The 20,092-nt window shown below is 28.5% G+C and overlaps 1 pseudogene; it reads left to right on the top strand.

Annotated features, from left to right (window-relative positions):
- Positions 1-2,239: 2,239 nt before the first annotated feature.
- LOC131176565 (disease resistance protein RPV1-like) lies at positions 2,240-8,083 on the top strand (annotated as a pseudogene).
- Positions 8,084-20,092: the final 12,009 nt, after the last annotated feature.

Raw genomic sequence — 20,092 nt, 5'->3', positions numbered from 1 at the left:
CTTATAATTAAGGGATTAATAAGTAATTGATTAAAATGCTTAGTAGTTTCATCTAATTTTTGCACATTGCTTCGTTATAGCAATGAGCTGTGTAATTGCTTTTATTAATTGCACATTGCAATTTTTTCTTTTTTTCAAAAAAGAATTCTTAAAAAATAGTGCGAATTCTTTCTGAGATTTTTGAGTGAGAGAAAATTATGAAATTGTAGATAGTGGATGAGGAAAGGAGAATGAAAGGGATGATGATCAGGTTAGGAAAATATTGGTTTTAATTTTGTTAATTTAATTTTTTTTATTATTTTATTTAATTTTTATTATTATTAAAAAATATATTAAAAAAATTAAATAAATGATACTCAATTTAAGGATATATAGTAATGAGATATTTAAAATTTAATTTGCAATATAAAAGTTTTAATTTTTAATAAAAAATTTTCTGTGATATTTAGTAGTTATTTTTTAATTTTTTTTATCGATAAGATATTTATTATATTAAAATTATATATTTTTTTATTAATTTAATTTTTATTGAGAAAAATATAAATTTATTTTTCATCTACTCATAATTATAATAATTAAAATTGTATATATTATTTTAAAATTTATTTACTTGAAACTATTGATTAATAAAAATATGATTTTTTAATTTAATAAATATTATATTAATATAAATAATTTAAAAATTAATTATTAAAATTCATAAAAAATCTTATATTACTTAAATTTAAATTATAAATTAAAAATTTATATTATAAATTAAAAATTTATACACTTTACCGTGGAATATTTCTGAAAATTAGTGAAAGATTATAATATTAATAGATTAATATATAAAAATAATTTAGTTAAATTTTAAAAATATAAATACCGACTCAGTACTAAATGGTAATTAACAAAAATAAAATAAAATAAAATAAAATAATATAATGCTGACCGTTTACTCGGTTAAATATTGTGAGGTTGCTCCCAGAGTCTTTGTTCGATGGTGAGAGGCACCCAATGTCTTCTTCCGCTGATGGAAGGTTGGAAGTACTTTCTCGGAGGTAGAGACAGTCACTACCCAAATTGGATTGACGAATTATCTTTCTCTCTTTCTTGTTTGCGCTATTACCTGATCGAAGCAAAAAAAAAAAAAAAATGTTGCCTTTATGATCTTTTCACTGTAAATCAAGGTTCTAATCATCAAGGTATTCATTTTAATTCTTTGCTTTATGCATTTTTTGATCGATATGCATATTGGGTTCCTCTCTTTCTCATTTGATGGCTTTGATTTGAACTTCAACTTTTGTTTGATCTTGGAATTCTTTTTGGGAAGGGATGTGAACTTGGGTAGTTGGGTTTAATCAATCGTGTTTCAGATTAGAAAATTGTTAAGACTCTGTAGAATTTAGTAGAAGGGAATATAAAGTTTCAGTTTAAGAAAAAAAAGAAAGAAAAGTTTCAAACAACAATTGGGCACGAAAAATATTATTTTAATCATACTAAACAAATTTAGATGTTTAATGATGTTAAAGGAAAACATAAGGTGAATTTGCTGGTTCGGAAGTGGTTGATTCCTTGTCATCTATGGGTGAATTCGATTCTTACTCATATTTAGGGGTGTTAAAAAATCGCCTAAACCGCATAATTTGATTCAAACTGCAATTATATAAGCGTTGATGGATTGGGTTGGAATTTTTTTTTTATCAAACTGCATTTTTACAGATTGAATTGAATTTTTCTTATTTAAAACCATAAACTGATCCAAACGGCAAGCAATATATATTTCTATTTTTTTGGCTCTTAATCTTTCTTTCTTTTTTTTTTTTTTTTTATATATATATATGATTGTATTTACATGCAATTGCTTTAAAAACAATGACTATATATATATATATATATATTGGAACACTTTCTTGATAGAGTTGGAAGATTCAAATTCTTTTGAGGGAATTTACTATGTATATAATTGGTGTCTAAGAATTTTTGCATTTACATCAATTGGTTTAGATGTTTTTTTGTTACCACTATGCATTGTATTGGATGGGCTAATCTCGTTCCATAAATTGTGGATTGAATAAAATAGCTCCAATTTGATCCGCCAAGACCATATTTCTATTCTCTCTTCTGTTCCTTTCTTTGTCTTTTGGTTCACTGGTTATTAATGTTGATTTCTTTATTTTAGTTTCCCGAGACGAGGAGCCTTTGCTGAATTCCAACTTGAAGTGATTTTTGGTCACCAAGATATTGTAATACCATTATGGCATCTTCCTCCATGGCTCGAAAACAAAAGTATGATGTGTTCCTTAGCTTTAGAGGAGAGGATACCCGTGATAATTTTACTAGCCATCTCTATGATGCTTTATGTCGCAAAAAAATCAAGACCTTCATAGACAATGACCTTGAAAGAGGAAGAAATAACACTGTGCCTTTTGAGAACAATTGAAGAATCAATGATTTACGTAATCATTTTCTCCAAAAATTATGCATCTTCTCCATGGTGCTTGGATGAAATGGCAAAGATACTTGAATGCAAGGAAATTTATGGTCGATTTGGTTTTACCAATCTTTTACCATGTAGATCCATCGATGTTGAAGGACTAAGTGGCGACTTTGGAGATGCATTTATTGAGCTTGAAAAGAACTTTAAGGAGAAAATGGAAAGGATGCCCCATTGGAGGGCTGACTTGATGAAAGTTGCCAGTATATCAGGATGGGATTCCCGTGTGATAAGGTATGTGTCAATTCCTTTATATGTTTTTTATTTTCATTTTTAAGGTTTCATAAATATAAAGGAATATTATAAAATAAACTTTGTGGTATTTTTATGCAAATGTAAATGTAATTGACAATTAATTTTACAATAGAAAGCAAAATACATGCATCTAAGACCCTATTTGGTATCAATTATTTTGTCTATTTTTTGTTGTTTTTGCTTGATACTGAAAAATTATTGGAAAACAAGTAGATAAAACAAGTAAAATCCACTTTTCTAGTTTTCAAATGGTTGTAATAACATGTTTTTCACCTTTAAAGCAAAAAACAGAAAGGGCACCAAATGGACTCAAAAATGGCTTTTTTGTTAGTAAAATTGTGGTCATAATTTATGAAATCCACTTGAGTTGAGCTAGCAAACAAGTGCCATGCTTGTGTGTGTTGTCAGGTTTACATAAATGTGACTTATTACGTTTATCCCATCTCAACCATTAAATTCAAATTTAGCGGCCAAGATTTCATCTATGTAAAATCTGGCCATTCATTTCCTTCTGTGGACCAGAATGGCTTTCCTTCTCCAAAAGAATATATTCTCTTTTGACTTTGTTTGTTAATTCATTAAGAAACCAAAATGTTTAATATTCCATAATTCAAGAACTAAAATGTTTGATTTCAAAAATGGAAGCATTTGAAAAAGAGGACTAGAAATGTGCTTATTCAGTTTATTTTGAAACAAAACCATCAACTCTTGTTAAAGAAAATATGTTGTAACATTCCAAATTTGTTTTAAAACATGAATGATGATTCCTAAACCGTTGAGAAATTATGTTCAATACTGTCTTTTGGATATTGAATGACAACAATTTTCCCCCCCCAAACAAACTTTATGCTCAACAAAAATAGTGTTTTATTTTATAAAACAAATGAAGAACCTAGACACAAAAAAAAAAAAAAAAAAAAAAAACATGTATGTCTTTTCTCACTCTTTAAATTTTTGTTGAGTGATTAAACAAATGAAGGAAAATTTTGTTGTGTGTTTATAAATATTTTTCCTTTTTCATATTTTTTTGCCGTGTAGAAGGCTGATGCGGGGAAAAAAGGAAGAAAATAATTGCAATTTTCCTTATATGTGGCCATACCTAATTAATGGATAGAACTAATGGTGTTAATTTAACAAGGTTTCAGGACTTGATAAAAGGAAAAAAAGGATCTGGACTTTATTGATAATAAGTGTACAGTATAAGGACTTTTGACGTAGTTAATTCTCTTGTTGTAAAATTGTGTGTTTAGAAGAAACCTTTCATTATTTTTTTTTTCTCTTTATTATACTTTTTGTCTCAGCTCTTTTAATTTTGTTAGGTCTGAGGCTAAACTTGTGAAAGAAGTTGTGGAACATATTTTGAGGAAATTGAATCATGCATCCTCAGGAGATTCAAAGGGTCTGATTGGAATAGACTCACACATTAGACTGATTAAAAATTTGTTATGCATTGGGTTGACAAGTGTTCGTATTGTAGGAATTTGGGGTATGGCTGGCATAGGTAAAACAACTATTGCTAGAGCTATTTTCAACACTCTCTCAAATCAATTTGATGCTTGCATTTTTCTTGAGAATATAGGGGAAGAATCAAAACAATTTGAGGGGCTAGGTCGTTTAAGAGAAAAGCTTCTTTCTGAATTGTTAGAGGAGGAAAATTTACATACTGTCACTCTCAATGTAGAATCTATTTCCATTAAGGATAGGATCCGCAACAAAAGGGTGTTGCTTGTCCTTGATGATTTGAATGATGTGGATCAGCTAGAAGTCCTGATTGGAAGATGTGATTTTGCTTTGGGAAGTAGAGTTATTGTGACATCTAGAGATAGGCATGTTCTTAAGAATGCAGCTGATGAAATATATGAAGTTGAGGGATTAGATAATGATGAAGCTCTTCAATTGTTCAGTTTGAATGCTTTTAAGAAAAATTATCCCACTTCTGATAGATTGGAGCTATCAACTAGGGTGGTGAACTATGCTCAAGGAAACCCCTTGGCACTTAAAGTTTTGGGTTCCTTCTGTTTGTGAAGGAGAGAAGATTGGGAAAGCGCATTGGATAAACTTGGAAGAATTCCTCAGCCTAAAATTTTTCATATGTTGAGAATAAGTTTTGATGCGCTAGATGACGAAGAGAAAAATATATTTCTTGATATTGCATGTTTTTTCAAGGGGCAACAAATTGACTTCGTAAAGAGAATACTAAATGGTTGTGGTTTCTCAGCAAGCATTGGAATTAGCGTTCTTGTTGATAAATGCCTTATTACCATCCTAGGAAACAAGTTGGAGATGCATAACTTGCTGCAAGAATTGGCTCATGAAATTGTTCGCCAAGAATCTGTTAAAGAGTTGGGCAAGCGCAGTAGATTGTGGAGTCCTACTGATGTTTGTCAAGTGTTGACCAAAAATCTGGTGAGAGCCATATGCATGATATATATACATATGTATATACATACATATGTATATATATATTTTTCCCCTTCATCTTTGCATATTTGTGTAACTTATGCTTTATTTTTTCTTTGTTGTGATGTTCAGGGATCTGACAAAGTTGAGGGAATATTCTTAGACACAGCTAAAATCGGAGAAATGTACTTGAGTTCCAAAGCCTTCAAGAGGATGTATAATCTTAGACTACTCAAAATCCATAATTCTATAGTTGGAAATAAGTGTAAAGTGCATCTGCCTGATGGCCTTAAGTTTCTTTCTGATAAGTTGAGGTATCTTCATTGGGATAGATATCCTCTGAGCTCTCTGACGCCCAATTTTCAAGCAGAGAATCTTGTTCAACTTAACTTGCCTAAAAGCTGCGTTAAAAAACTATGGGAAGGAGTGCAGGTATTCTGTATTATTTATCTCAATTCCCTTTCTTTCCCTACTTCTTGTCAAAAATGCATTATAGGGTGAGTGTGTGCTAATTTGTTGTACTTAATCATATGGTTTTTTGTAGAATCTTGCGAGTTTGGAAGAGATCAGCCTTAGTAATTCTGAGCACTTGACCACATTTCCAGACCTCTCACAAGCCAAGAATCTTGAAAGAGTGAATTTGGATTACTGCACTAGCTTGGTGGAAGTCCCCTCTTCTATTCGGTTTCTAGACAAACTTACATTTTTGAGTATGAGATGCTGCACAAGTGTTGTGAGCCTCCCTAGTGGCATTAAATTGAGATCACTTAAGACTCTTAACCTTTCTGGCTGCACAAATCTTAGGGAGTGTCCAGAGATTTCAGAGAATATAACGTATTTAAATTTAAATGGGACTGCAATAGGACACCTTCCCAAATCAATTGGGCATCTCAGTGGACTCGTTGCACTGAATATGAAGGATTGTAAACGACTATGGTATCTTCCAGAGAGCTTGCATTTGTTGAAATTCCTTCGGACTACCAATTTTTCTGGCTGCTCATCTATCACCAAGTTTCCGGACATTTCAACTAATATCCAATTCTTGTACTTAAGTGAAACTGGAATAGAAGAACTCCCCTCGACAATTGGTGAGCTCTCCAAACTCTCTTGTTTGGATCTGAAGAACTGTAAAAGGCTCAAGAATATTCCTTGTGCCATTTCTAAGTTGGCATCACTTGAAAAGCTTATTGTCTCTGGCTGCTCAAGTATAAACAAGTTTCCAGAGGTTTCAAAAAGCATAAAGAAGTTGTTCTTATGTGGGACAGCAATAGAGGAAATTCCATCATCAATCGAGTATTGTTCTGAACTCGTTGAATTGAGCATGCAAAATTGCAAAAAGTTTCGTATTCTTCCAAGTTGCATTAGTAAGTTGAAATCTTTGCAAAAGCTTATTCTCTCAGGCTGCTCCATATTTGAATGTTTTCCAAAAATTTTGGAGGCAATGGGATCATTAAGATGCCTTTATTTAGATGGAACCGCCATGATGAATTTACCCTCCCCAATTGAAAATTTAAAGGGGCTTTCTAGCTTGGAATTGAGAAACTGCAAAAGAATTCAAGGATTGGCAGAACTGATGTCAATTATAGACAGTTCAGGTTCACATTTACAATACCTGAGGAAGCTATATCTAACTGGTTGTGGGATGGTCTACTTCCCCGGCTGCATCAGCTACTTGTTCTCACTAGAAGTATTAGATCTGAGTGGAAACTCTTTTTGTCACCTACCTCGTAGCATCAGAATGCTCACAGAGCTGCAATACCTCGGTTTGAGGGATTGCAAGTGGCTACGTTCAATAACAGCACTTCCACCCCAGTTGACAAAATTGGATGCAGATAACTGTTTCTCACTCCGATCTGTGTCAATAATTGATTCGACTATAGTCGAGGGAAACATTTTTGAATTCCTTTTCACTAATTGCGGAAACTTGCATGCAGTTGCAAAGCACAACATCATGACATATGCACTAACAAAATTTCAGCTTTATTCAAAAAGATTGCACAATCAGGTCTCTCTCTCCTCCCCTCCCACCCCAAACCCCACCCCCCCTCCCCCCTCCTTCTTCTAATGTTTATTTATTTTAACCAACCATCTCCCATGTTAAAAATCATGATTTTTGTGGTGCAGATGCCTTCTGTGCGAGCAGGGGAATCTGGTTTTTGCTTCCCTGGAAGTAGTATTCCAAAGTGGTTCAGCCATCAAAGTTGGGGATTGTCCATGACAATCCAGCTGCCTTCACATTGGGCTAATAGTGAGTTCTTAGGTTTTGCCCTGTGTGCTGTTATTGCTTTTAACAACCAGAGCACAAACGACCTTGGTTTCCAAGTTAAATGCAGATACCATTTCAGAAATGATCATGGTGACTGCAACGATCTCTACTGCTATTTTGGTGGTTGCTATGGTAGGAATTATTGGGGGGGAGAGGATTGTGGAACAGCTCATACATTCTTTGGGTATGATCCCTTTGTGGATGTTACAAGAGATGATTGGTTTGGCAAATACAGTAAGCTTCTCGTGGAATTCTACCCTGAAGATATGAACGGTTATCCTTTAGTTTGTTCTAATGTTATCAGTTGCGGGGTTCGAATGCTTTATGCTCAAGAGGAAAGATTCTGTCAATGTTCTTTCATCAATCGACATATTGAGCCATGGTCCAAAACTGAGGTTCCTATGTGGTACGATGAGGAAAACATGGGACCTTTTTTTTCTTGGTTAAAATCCAGTGGGTTGAAATTGAAGGTATTTAGACATCGCCACTTTGGGTGTTTGGACGTGATTGATCAGAAAGAGCTAGAACTTCTTATCTCGGAGATCATTACAGATGAGTCACAGAAACACCATAATATGGAAGAACTTCTCAGCGCATGTCATGTCACGAGTTTATCTGAACTTAGTGAACTCTTTTATTCAAATGGGGAAAATAATGCACTATTTTAAAGCATAACGAATTGAAAATTTTCATCATTCATATCGTATGTGAGTTCACGATGGAGGTAGGAATTTCCTCAGACTTACTTTAGAAGACCTAGTTTCTCTCTTTTGGTTTTTGTTTTCTGCAGCCGGTGGCAGTGACGGATGTGGGTGTCAACTTGGTGCCTGCAGTTTCATGGCTTGGTGATCAAACCGGCCTTCTACGTTGGCAATGTGTTCTACACACTTTACGTTTTCTGCTTTTTCTTTAAATATCGATAGTTGGCTGCTTGTTTGCGAATTATTTTCTTTGAATATTGGATCATGTATAGGAAAATAAAAAATATTACGCAAAATAAAATTGTGCATTTAAAATTTTGAAACATGTCCAATAACAACTTTTTGTTTCGAAATATCAACTTTTAGAGGAAAAAATAAATAAACGTGAGAGTTTTAAATTTTAAAAAATATATAATTACATGATAAATTATAAAAATTTAAAAAATGTGATTTTTTTTTTAATAAGATTGGGCGTGTTCCTATTTGGAAAATGTATCACTCTAAGATACTTAAAACTGATTTGACGTTTTTTTTTTAAACTATTTTATTACGTTCAGACTGATTTTCTCCCTTTCTAACTATTTTATTTCCAAATAGCTTTCATCAAGTGAAAAATAGCAGTAGTTGGGGCTTTTTATAGTCTTGCTACAGACAATAGCCATCTGGAACATTAGAAGTAGTTAGTTCTTTTTGTTTATGTGCAAACCCGATACGACATTAGCTAATTATCTTTACGCAATTTTGTTTCTGTCAAAAATAGATTTTCAAAATTAGGTAAATACCGAGCTATATATAGAGGATTTTTTACTTAGGTTTGTTGGATCTAATCTTTGCACTAATCTTATCTCCTTTTAGTGTTATCCAAATTTAACCGTATCTTTGAAGGATAAAAATTTGCTTGATAGTGTATATATATATATATATTAAACAAATTTTCTTTTGTTTTAATAGTGATTTTTTAAATTAATTTATAATAAAATTATTTAAAAAATATACTTAATAAATATACTTAATAACCTTACTTTATAGCTCACAAATAAGCCTTCAAAAAATTATTTGGAATGACTCAAATTCTAAAAAAAGCAAGAGTGGAAAAACTTAAATCGATAAATTTTCAAATAGAAGGTTATTGTAAAACATATTGAAGAGTTAATTGTTATTTAAAATGGTTTACAATGCTGAGCATAATTCATTTTACTACTGTCATCTCACAAATTAAGATCATTAGGGCTCTTTGTCATCTTTCATTCTAATATTTTACTACTAATACAAAACTGCCGCCAATGTCCTACACCATAGATTAGTGCATTCGCTCTGGAGCTATGTCATGACCAAAGTCCCAAAGCCTGAAGAATAGATTTTCAGCTTGCAATAGCAGCTAGGATTGTTGTAAATGGCAGTAGGTTGAATACATCTCATAAATGGTAAAATATCTCCTGATTCATGAGAGATTTTTATCAATAACAAGATCAAGATAATCTCGAATTTCTCATAAAAGGAAATTGTAAATTTGAGTCTTCGGGTGATATATGAGCTAGAATAGCAAAAGGAGATTATAAATTTGCTAACTGATAGAAGTGAAGGGCAGATGATAGATAAATACGAGAACTTAAAAAAATGAGTTCTGATGGAGTGCTCACTGATGAAGCTTGATGATGCTATTATACTTTTCCATGACTTTTAAAATGCATTTGATGATTATAATACCACCACTTGGCATCTATTAACTGTCTCTTTGAATAATTTTTTTTATATATATTTTTATATAAAACCTTCAATTGAAAGGGTGCTAAGGTTATGTCCTTGATGTCCCGTAGCATGTGTTCAATTCCAATACAACTACAAGTTGCAAATTATTAACAAGTCCCTGATTTTTTGGAAAATATCAGGGGGCTCAATGCGCCTTTGGTCCTGGTGTGGCTCTGTCCCTAATCATTATTATTATTCTCCACTAGCTACATAAAATCCAGAATTGTCTAGTATTCTAATTACATAATCTCTGTCCATAAATTTCTTATTCTGAATCTTCTAGCCTTTCTAATACACATCGTCTACTCATCCGTGCTTCTTCCATAAGAAAGGGATCCCAACAACTTCAATAGTTAATGGTAATCCACCATCATAAATCAACACTTCCTTGGGCAGCTCCTCAAAATCTATTACAAGATGGACATCTCCGAGAACAACCTACCTATTCCTTTTTACATTCATTCCTTAGTAAATATTTCATACTTCTTTTTAAAAGTTGATTGCGCTCGCAGCAAGTTTTGAACTTAAGATGTGTCAGGATTTCACAAAGAGGCTACTTGCAAAAGAACTAGACCATATATTTCAGAAGCTTCTCTAAAATTGACAAAAAAACTGCTTGGCTTTTATACCCAAACGATCTTTAGATTGAATTAGGCGTTTGATTGAATCAGCATAATCAAACCTGAAATAGAAACCAGTCAATGGTTGCCATAACTGTTTTAAGGGAGGGCCAGTTTGTAGAGATCGATTCTTGAAAAAGGATAAAGATTTTTGAAACTAAAAATTTGAAAATAATTCCACAATTCAATTAAATAAGAAAAATATTTGTATTAAGTCAATAAAAGTATTTTATGATAATATAATTGTAAAAACATATAAATAATATAGAATAATATAAATAATTTAATATATAAATAATGTAGTTGACTAAATCTATTTAAAAATAATTAATAAGTTGCAGATCAAGGATTTTTTTTTAATTGAGAAAGAGACATAATAAAAGCAATTGTGTTTTATTTTTTTATGTCAAATTATTTTTATTGTCACACACCCAAAAATAATAATTTAATTAATAAACTTTAATTTAATTGTATTGCTTTTTTTTAAAATTTATGAAATTAAAGTTTGAATTTTAATTAAAAAACACATTAAATAGGTTTAAAAATATTTGAGGCTCTAGTTGTTTATTTTTTTTTTTTAGCATAGTGATAGCAATGGGCCCTAAAATAATAATTCAAAAGATAAATATAATATAATTTTAAATTTTAGATATTAAAATATAATTTAACTTATTAAGTTAAAGACTAAAATAATTTTATAGTAAACCTCCATTTGTTTTGCGGTGAAAAAAATAAAGACTAAAACATAAAGTAATAATGTATAATTTAAAAGGTTAAAGAATGCAATAAATTATATGCAATTTAAGCGTTCCAATATTCTAACACATTTTGAGGCAATCTAATATATACTTAAAAAAAAATTATTTTAAATAGCATTTTTATAAGAAATTTAAAATATCTTAAAAAATGCATTTAACTAGCGGTTTCTAAACATCTAAACTGACACATTTGATGCACATAAAATTATTTTTTTAATTGACCGTTTCTTTATTAAATACCTTTGAAATTGCTTTTTTTAATTGAATTTTTTTTTCTTAAACAAACACTAATTTGATTAATAATTTCAAATTTACATTAAAGTTATAAATAATTTTTAAAAATATATTATTATAACAATTAATCCAGCTTTCTCTTATCTCTCTTTTATTTATTTTTATACAAAATCAATTTTTTCCATTCTTCAAGCTTCCAAACATTCTCAAATCATCTCCTAATACATCATTAACCTTCAATTCACTATAAAAATCTATTAAAATCATCAAAATTTTAAAAATCAAATATAAAGTAATTAAAATTGATAATTTAACTAAAATAAAGTTAAAAATATATAAAGTATTTAATTATAAAGATAAAATAAATACAAAACTACTCTAAAATACTTATATAAAATGAGTTTGACAAGAAAGGGAGAATTTCCTTTTGTTCTTTTAATTATCATGCCTTAGTTAATTATTAGGTTCGTGTAATGTCCAAATATCATGATATTGTAGAATTAGTTTTAGTTTATTTTGAATTAAAAATTGTATTTTCTAAGTTCATGTTGTTAATAAATTTATTTATATATAAAAAAATATATAAAATGTGTTGAATTGATAATTTAGTTATATGTTATTTGAATTATATAAAAATATTTAAATAATGTTATATTTTTTAAGTAAATATTGAGTATAATAATAAAATATTTCAATAATTTAAAATAAAATAAATTAATAAGATATATCTCATTCTCCTCAAAACAGTGAAACTCAAATTTGAATACGTTAAATTAATTAAAGAAAATTTAAAATTAAAAAGTAAAAAAAAAACTCACAATAATTTAACATTAGAAAATATAGGTGTTCGAAATAAAAATGAAGTATCACTAATATCGCTGCCAGTTGTCAAATCCTGTGGGTGCAGCGTGCCAAACACCATCTGTAGCATTCAATTTAGAATTTCATTTTTTTTAATAAAATATTACTATTTTTAAAATAAAATTTAAAATAAAATTAAAATAAACATACAATCAAAATAAATTAATACCAATATTGTATCGTTGCTAATTGTCAAGTCTATAAAAAAAAATTGAAATAGTCCAATAAATTCTCTAAAATGCGATTGAATAGTTGATTACTCCAATTTAAACCAACTTATATATATATATTTAAACTTAAGTAATTTAATGAATCGTTTCAAAAAAAATATTTAATAAATATTTTAAATTAATTTATAATTTAAAAATAATTCAATTAAAATTTGTTAAGAAAATAAGTTTCAAATCTTACCCATTTAATGTTTTTAAATTTAAAATTTTAATAAAAAATTTAAATGAATTTAAACTTATAAGTTAATTTTATCTTATAAATATTTAAAATTTTAAATGATTACATATTTTGATTAAAATGCTTATAATTAAGGGACTAATAAGTAATTGATTAAAATGCTTAGTAGTTTCATCTAATTTTTGCACATTTCTTCGTTATAGCAATGAGCTAATTGCTTTTATTAATTGTACATTGCAATTTTTTCTTTTTTTCAAAAAAGAGTTCTTAAAAATTGGTGCGATTTCTTTCCCAGATTTTTGAGTGAGAGAAAATTATAAAATTATGGATAGTGGATGAGGAAAGGAGAATGAAAGGGATGATGATCAGGTTAGGAAAATATAGGTTTTAATTTTGTTAATTTAATTTTTTTATTATTTTATTTAATTTTTATTATTAATACAAAAAAATATATTAAAAAAATTAAATAAACGGTACTCAATTTAAGTATACATAGTAATGAGATATTTAAAATTTAATTTGTACGAAAATAAACAAGCTTGAACTAATAATTCTTAAAACCATAATTCTTAAAACAACAAGCTTGAACTCTTTTTTTAACCATAATTCTTAAAACAACAAGCTTGAACTCTTTTTTTAACCATAATTCTTAAAACAACAAGCTTGAACTCCTTTTTTATCATTGGTAGGAAAATAAATTTGATATCTATGCTTAATGCCATATGCCTTACAAGCTTCTTTAAACTAATGACTATTAGCAAACTTCATCCCAATTTTAAAAGTTGGATCTCTCATATCATTTGTAAAATCAAACTTAGGATATCTCACACTTCCTTCTCCATCTGAATCTGAGTCACTAAATAACTCATCAGAATTAGCATATTCATAATCTATTTCATTATGTTCAAACCCTCATTGAAGCATCCATCACCTAACCTCATATTTTGTTAACTGCCTATAGGCCTCCCTTTCATCCTTTCACTGTCTTCTTGTACTTCATCAATGTCTTACTGTAATTCATGCAAAACTTGTTACACATCCTCATCTCCATCCACCATATCATACTCAATATCCACTAAATCTCCTTAGGCCCTTTCTTCTCTGTGCACTCTGTCTTTTTCTTTTTCCTCCCTAACATCAAAATTTTTATCACTGACCTGTTCCTCCCTACCATCTTCAGTAATAACATCATCATTAACTTGATCTTCAGCCACAGTTTGAGCATGAAAATTTTCTTCCATCCTTGAATTAAAAAAGTCATCAAAATTTTTAGCTGCCATTGTAAATTTATCGAAAGCTTCCAAATTAATTTTACTTATCATTTCATCACTACCAGTTTCATTCTTTTCTTCACCTTGACTAATACCATGGGCAACTACATAGTCACCTTCTGCCTCATTCAGTCTGTCAGACTCAACCTCATTACCCCTTACATTTGCACCATTATTTCCTATATCAACCTCACTTGGAGATGCATCATCCACTCCATAATGACCTAACTTAATTAAATTTATTCTTGCAATCCTACTTCCCTCCCCCTGCTCAAATTGTTGGTCATTTAAATGATGAACTGATGAATTATTCTCTGGAATTGCATTACCTAAATCCTCACAATCTCCTCAAGTACAACCCATTTACTCTTTCGTTGCATGTCCTCACTTTCTCTCCCAAATTCTCTTCTTAATTCATCCACAATTAGATGCTTTACATAAATATCTACTTCCCCTCCAATTATGCATGTTGGCACATTATTAAAACATCATTGTCACAAGCTAATGGTCTCAACCCATCTTTATAATCAAGCGCTGGAACTCTCTAAAATACCTTACTAGCCCTTTTACTTTGATAGCCTAGCATAATTTATCTATTCTAACCAAACTCATCTCATCCAGTTGACAATAATGCACTAACCAACTTAACCCATCGTAATAACCCCATTCATCCTTAGTTCCCTTCACATGTAAAATCAAGGTAAAATATTTAGGGTTTTCAGATCCTGCCATGTTCGCAAAATAATACACAATTACAAAATTATGCACAATTAACAAACAAAATCAATATTTTTCTTAAAATAAATATGTAAAACCCTAATTCTAGAAATTGAAACACTTTATTTTCTAAAAACTCTAATTTATTATTTCTTATTACGCACATGGTTAAACACATTAATTTACACCCATAAAATACTATTTTCCCTGATTGTATTATGAACACTAACTATAAAAAAATGAATTTAATACACATGGGGTACCTATTTGCAAATGTGAAATATGAGCCTATCAATGTCCTTTTCCCCAAATGTTGAGAACAATAACACCACCCTTTGCCTCCTACAATGGTCCTACAATGCTCACGTTAACATTATGCATAAAAGAGAGACAACGAATCTAAGTCAGAAATAAAAAAACAACACTAACCTTTTTCTCACACTGTTATACATGTTTTTAATTCGACCTAATATTCTAATACAAAGAAAAATTTTGGTTTTTTAACAACATTCGACATTGCAAATAGATAGCAAAAGGAAAAAGATAGAGATAAAAAAAAAAGAGATGAAAGATCGTTTAAAGCTTAGATAAAGAAATAATAGGTCACAGTTTCGAGAAATAGAGTTATTGGTTTCTCTGTGATTATGAGAGAGAGAAATTCCTCTAGTCAAATGAATAAAATGCCACATTGATTAGCCATGTCATCACATTACCAGAGCTATTGATGGAAATCAGGCAAAGTGATTTCTTTGTTGAAAAAATTAAAATTCAATGACTTTTAAGTAACAATCCGAAGTTCAGTAACCTTACTGAAAATACTGTAAGAGTTTGAGTGACCACCAGTGAAATTTACCTGACAATAAAGACCTTGTAAATCTTGAAAACATCACCTTCCAGACCAATAATAGTTACCACTCCCTCTATCTCATTTTAATAGGTTTTTTAAGGTTTTTGTACATGAATTAAAGAAATAATTGAATAGCATTATTTTTATAAAAAATATATATTAATAATTGATTAAAGTACCTTATAATATTATTAGAATGTAGGAAGGTGTTAAGAAAAGATAAATGCATTGGGAATAATAATATATAAGGGTAAAGTTGGAAAAAATTAGCAAGTACTTTCTTTATTTTTTAAAATAGCAAATAAAGTTGGACAAAAATCTTTCTAATCATCTATTATAATGGGATGACTGTCAAATTCAATCTTCTCTTTAAAGACCTTATCTCTTCGATTTGTACAATGGTTTTATTATAACATAAAGAGCATTAAAAATGCAAGAAATTTACTTAAAATTATCCAATATACTCATTTTAAGGAAAAAAAATCAAAATTTTATGAGTTTTGGCTAACAGATTTTAGAATCATTATTAGAGTTGTAAAACCTAAAATTTTAAGCAAACACTATTTTAGTAAATAGTTTCAAATTCACAAGAGTTGTATATGGTTTTTAAAAATACATTACTTTAATAATTAATCCCACTTTCTCCTGTCTCTCTTTATTTGTTTCTATGCAAAAGGGAGAATTTTCTTTCCTTCTTTTAACCATGCATTATGCCCTAGTTAATTTTTTTTTTTAGGCAGAGTTAATATTTCATTAAAAAATGCTTAAAGCCCAGTACAAAGATAGGCCACTAGCCATCATACAATCAAATTAGTTTAAACCCAAAAGAGAGTCTAAGAAAAACTAGCCCCAAACAATATTAGGCCCAGCACAAACCCTAATTGGGGTGGGTCATATGCCCAAATTTGAGACCCACTAGAACTAAAGAGAGGCATGCACCTCCTCCGCTCATCGCCATACATCTTTCACTGGAAGGGAGATCACGACAAGCAAAAGCTCATTGCCTGGGCTACACATGACTACAAAGCCTTCTCAGGATACCCAAAGCACAACAACATGCTTAGAACTGGGCAATAATTCTTAAACTCAAAACTAACACCATGAAACACCAAAACCATGGATGCCAAACACACAGAGGGTCAAGGGAAAAATAGCAGAAAAAGAGGGAGAGCCTGAGGGGTAGCCATAGAGACCGGCTAGCAATAACCCTCAGGATCCCTCTTTTTCAATAAAGAGATCAGATGAAGCACAAACCCAACAGTTAAGAATCAGAGGAAGAAAGTAGGAGGTAGATCTGTCACTATTTCACAAAACAATGATGGACAACCCCCAAGGATCTTTCTCTCCAAGTACATCAACCTAAAAGGAACACCATTCAAGGCTACAACTAGGCAACACCAATAAGAAAGCTCTCTCTTTTAAGCTTTGGTTGCTAGATCCTACCCAAAAAACCTTTGCACAGGCCACCCAGTAATGGGGAGAGCTAACCCACTACCATGCGAAAAAGGAGGGAGCCACCCCTCCTACCTAGATGGGGCAAAAAAGGCCGCTTGGATGGCAGAAGCAAGGGCATAAAGCTCCCAAGAGAAAACCCTAAAAACAAAGAGAAATTGAGGACAAGTGCAATGTCAAAATATCAGGAAGATTTCTCTCTAGAAGAAAAGCCATATATATATATATATATATATATATATATATATATATATATATATATATATATATACCTCTAAACCTAGTCGCGGTTGAAGTTCTATCTACAAATGGATAAAACTTCCATTTTAATGTGTGTGAGTTTTTGAAAACTAAAAAAAAAAAAAACAATTATAATCCTCTTGATAAAAAAAAACAATTCTTGATATGTAAGATTAATTATGTAATATTAAAATTTGCTTTTTTTTTAATGATTATTGTGTAGAATTAATTTTAGTTTATTTTCAATTAAAAGATTGTATTTTCTAAGTTGATGTTGTAAAAAAATTTATTTATAAAAAAAATGTATTGAATTGATAATTTAATTAGATGTTATTTCAATTATACAAAAATATTTAAATGATATTATTTTTTTAAGTAAATATTGAGTATAATAATAAAATATTTCAATAATTTAAAATAAAAAACTAATAAGATATATCTCATTCTCCCCAAAACTATGAAACTCAAATTTGAATAGCAATTAAAGTTAAATTAATCGAAAAAAATTTAAAATAAAAAAGTTCCAAAAAAACTTATAGTAATATATATATATATATATATATATATATATATATATATATATATATATATATATATATTAAAGCTAAAACATACAAATAAGTTCACAAAATTATGTCACATATTTAAAAAAAATAATTTAAAATTTTGTTATTTATCTTTTTCTTAGTACAATTGTCACTAACATCTGCTAACATATATGCCACTTAGAAAAAAAAAATCACTTGTTTAAGCCAATTTTATTTAAAAATGTAAAATACTTAGAATTTAAATAATATAAAATATTTAAATTTTCATTTTAATTAACTTATTATTTTATTTTAATTTTTTTATAAAAAAATATTTGAAATTTTTAAAATAAAAAATATTTGTCGAACAAAAAAATATTAAAGGATTCGTTTATTTAATCATTAAAACTAATTTCTTTTAACTATTAGTTATATAAAGCATCTATTTTTTAAAAAATAATTAATTAGCTCACAAAATCATGTTATATGTTTGAGAAAGTAATTTAAAATTTGTTGTTTATCATTTTCTTAATATAATTGTCATTAACATTTAAAATATATATGCCATTTGGCAAAAAAATGTCACTTATTTAAATGATTTTATTTAAAAATATAAAATATTTACAATTTAAACAATATAAAATATTTAAATTTTCATTTTAACTAACATTTTATCTTCTTTTTATTATTTGTTATAAAAAATATTTGAAATTCAAAAAATAAAAATATTTATTGAAAAAATGTTAGATGGTTCATTTATTTAATCATTTAAAAATATTTTCTTTTAATTATTAATTATGTAAAATATTTAAAATTAAACATTTGTTGATTATATAATTATTAGTTGTATAAAATATTTAAATTTAAACATTTGTTGATTATGTAACTATTTGCTTTTTTTAATAAATAATTAATTAAGTTAAAAGAAAATAGAAAGAAATTTTAATGATATTGTAGAGAAATTCTGATTTTTTTAAGCCATAAATTTAATTGATAAATTTATAATTTTTTTTAATTTAATATACCTATAATATAATAGACGAAATTACAAACCAGTAAACCTATAATATAATAGACGAAATTACAAACCAGTAAACCTATAATATAATAGACGAAATTACAAACCAGTAAAATACCCATAATCTTTTATATATATAAAATTGTGCCCACCATTAATTAACAGTTAACATTATTAGAAAAAATAATAATTTTATTTAAAATATAAAATATTTGAAATTTCATTTTAAAAGTAAAATTAATTTTATTAGATAAGGCTTAGTTGAAATTTTATTTTAACTTTTCTTAATCATAAATTTAATTATTAATATTAGATAATGTTTGACTTAACAATTTCTTTTAATAATTAAAAATTTTCATAAAATATCTATTTTCACTCATGTCCCTTATTATTTAATGACCGATCAATATTAACGTTCTAAATTTTAATAAAATTTAATTTGCACTAAACATAATAAATTAAAATTTTAATATTAACAAAAATTTATAAGATTTAAAAATATAAAAAATATAAATTAAATTTTATATTATACTTTTAAAATAAATAAAAAATAATTTACACAGTGCATAAATAATACGACTGTTTAATAGTAATATTGACACTGCAGCTTCATATATTGGTAACATTGGATAAGTTACTATTATGCTTCAATAATTTAACATTAGAAAATATAAGAGTTCCAGAAAAGAAAATGATGTTGCAATATTATCCTTGTCGGTTGTCAAATTCAAAAAAAAAAGAATTAATAAATAAATAAAATAGCGAATTAGCTTTTCTAAAATGTCTCTTTTTAGTACTCTCAGATTACATTGACATTTACTCCCGTGGCTTTAATTCAATGGTTAAATTTGTTCGATAACTACATATAACAATCACGAAAAGGGAAATCTGAGCTTTATGGGTGTAGCGTGCCACACACAACATCTACAGCATTCAATTTAGAATTTTATATTCTTTTTTGATAAAATATTAATTGTTTTTAAAATAAAATTTAAAATAAAAGCAAAATAAACATATAATTATTTGCACTAAAAATAATAATTTTATTTATTAATTATTTTTTAATTTAAATAATTAATTAAATTGATTTTTTTGTGAAATTAATTAATTTCTCTCTCTCAGCAATAACCATTGCAATTTAAAAAAAAAATAAAAATCTTAAAAAATGGTGCGATTTCTTTCCCAGATTTTTGGGCGAGAGAACATTATGAAATTACGAGGATGAAAGGGAATGATGATCAGGTTAGGAAAATATAGGTTTTAATTTTGTTAATTTAATTTTTTTATTA

This window comes from Hevea brasiliensis, unplaced genomic scaffold (assembly GCF_030052815.1).
Source record: "Hevea brasiliensis isolate MT/VB/25A 57/8 unplaced genomic scaffold, ASM3005281v1 Scaf166, whole genome shotgun sequence".
NCBI lineage: Eukaryota > Viridiplantae > Streptophyta > Magnoliopsida > Malpighiales > Euphorbiaceae > Hevea > Hevea brasiliensis.
Note: the sequence above shows the minus strand (reverse complement) of the source record. Positions and strands in the feature narration are given on the sequence as shown.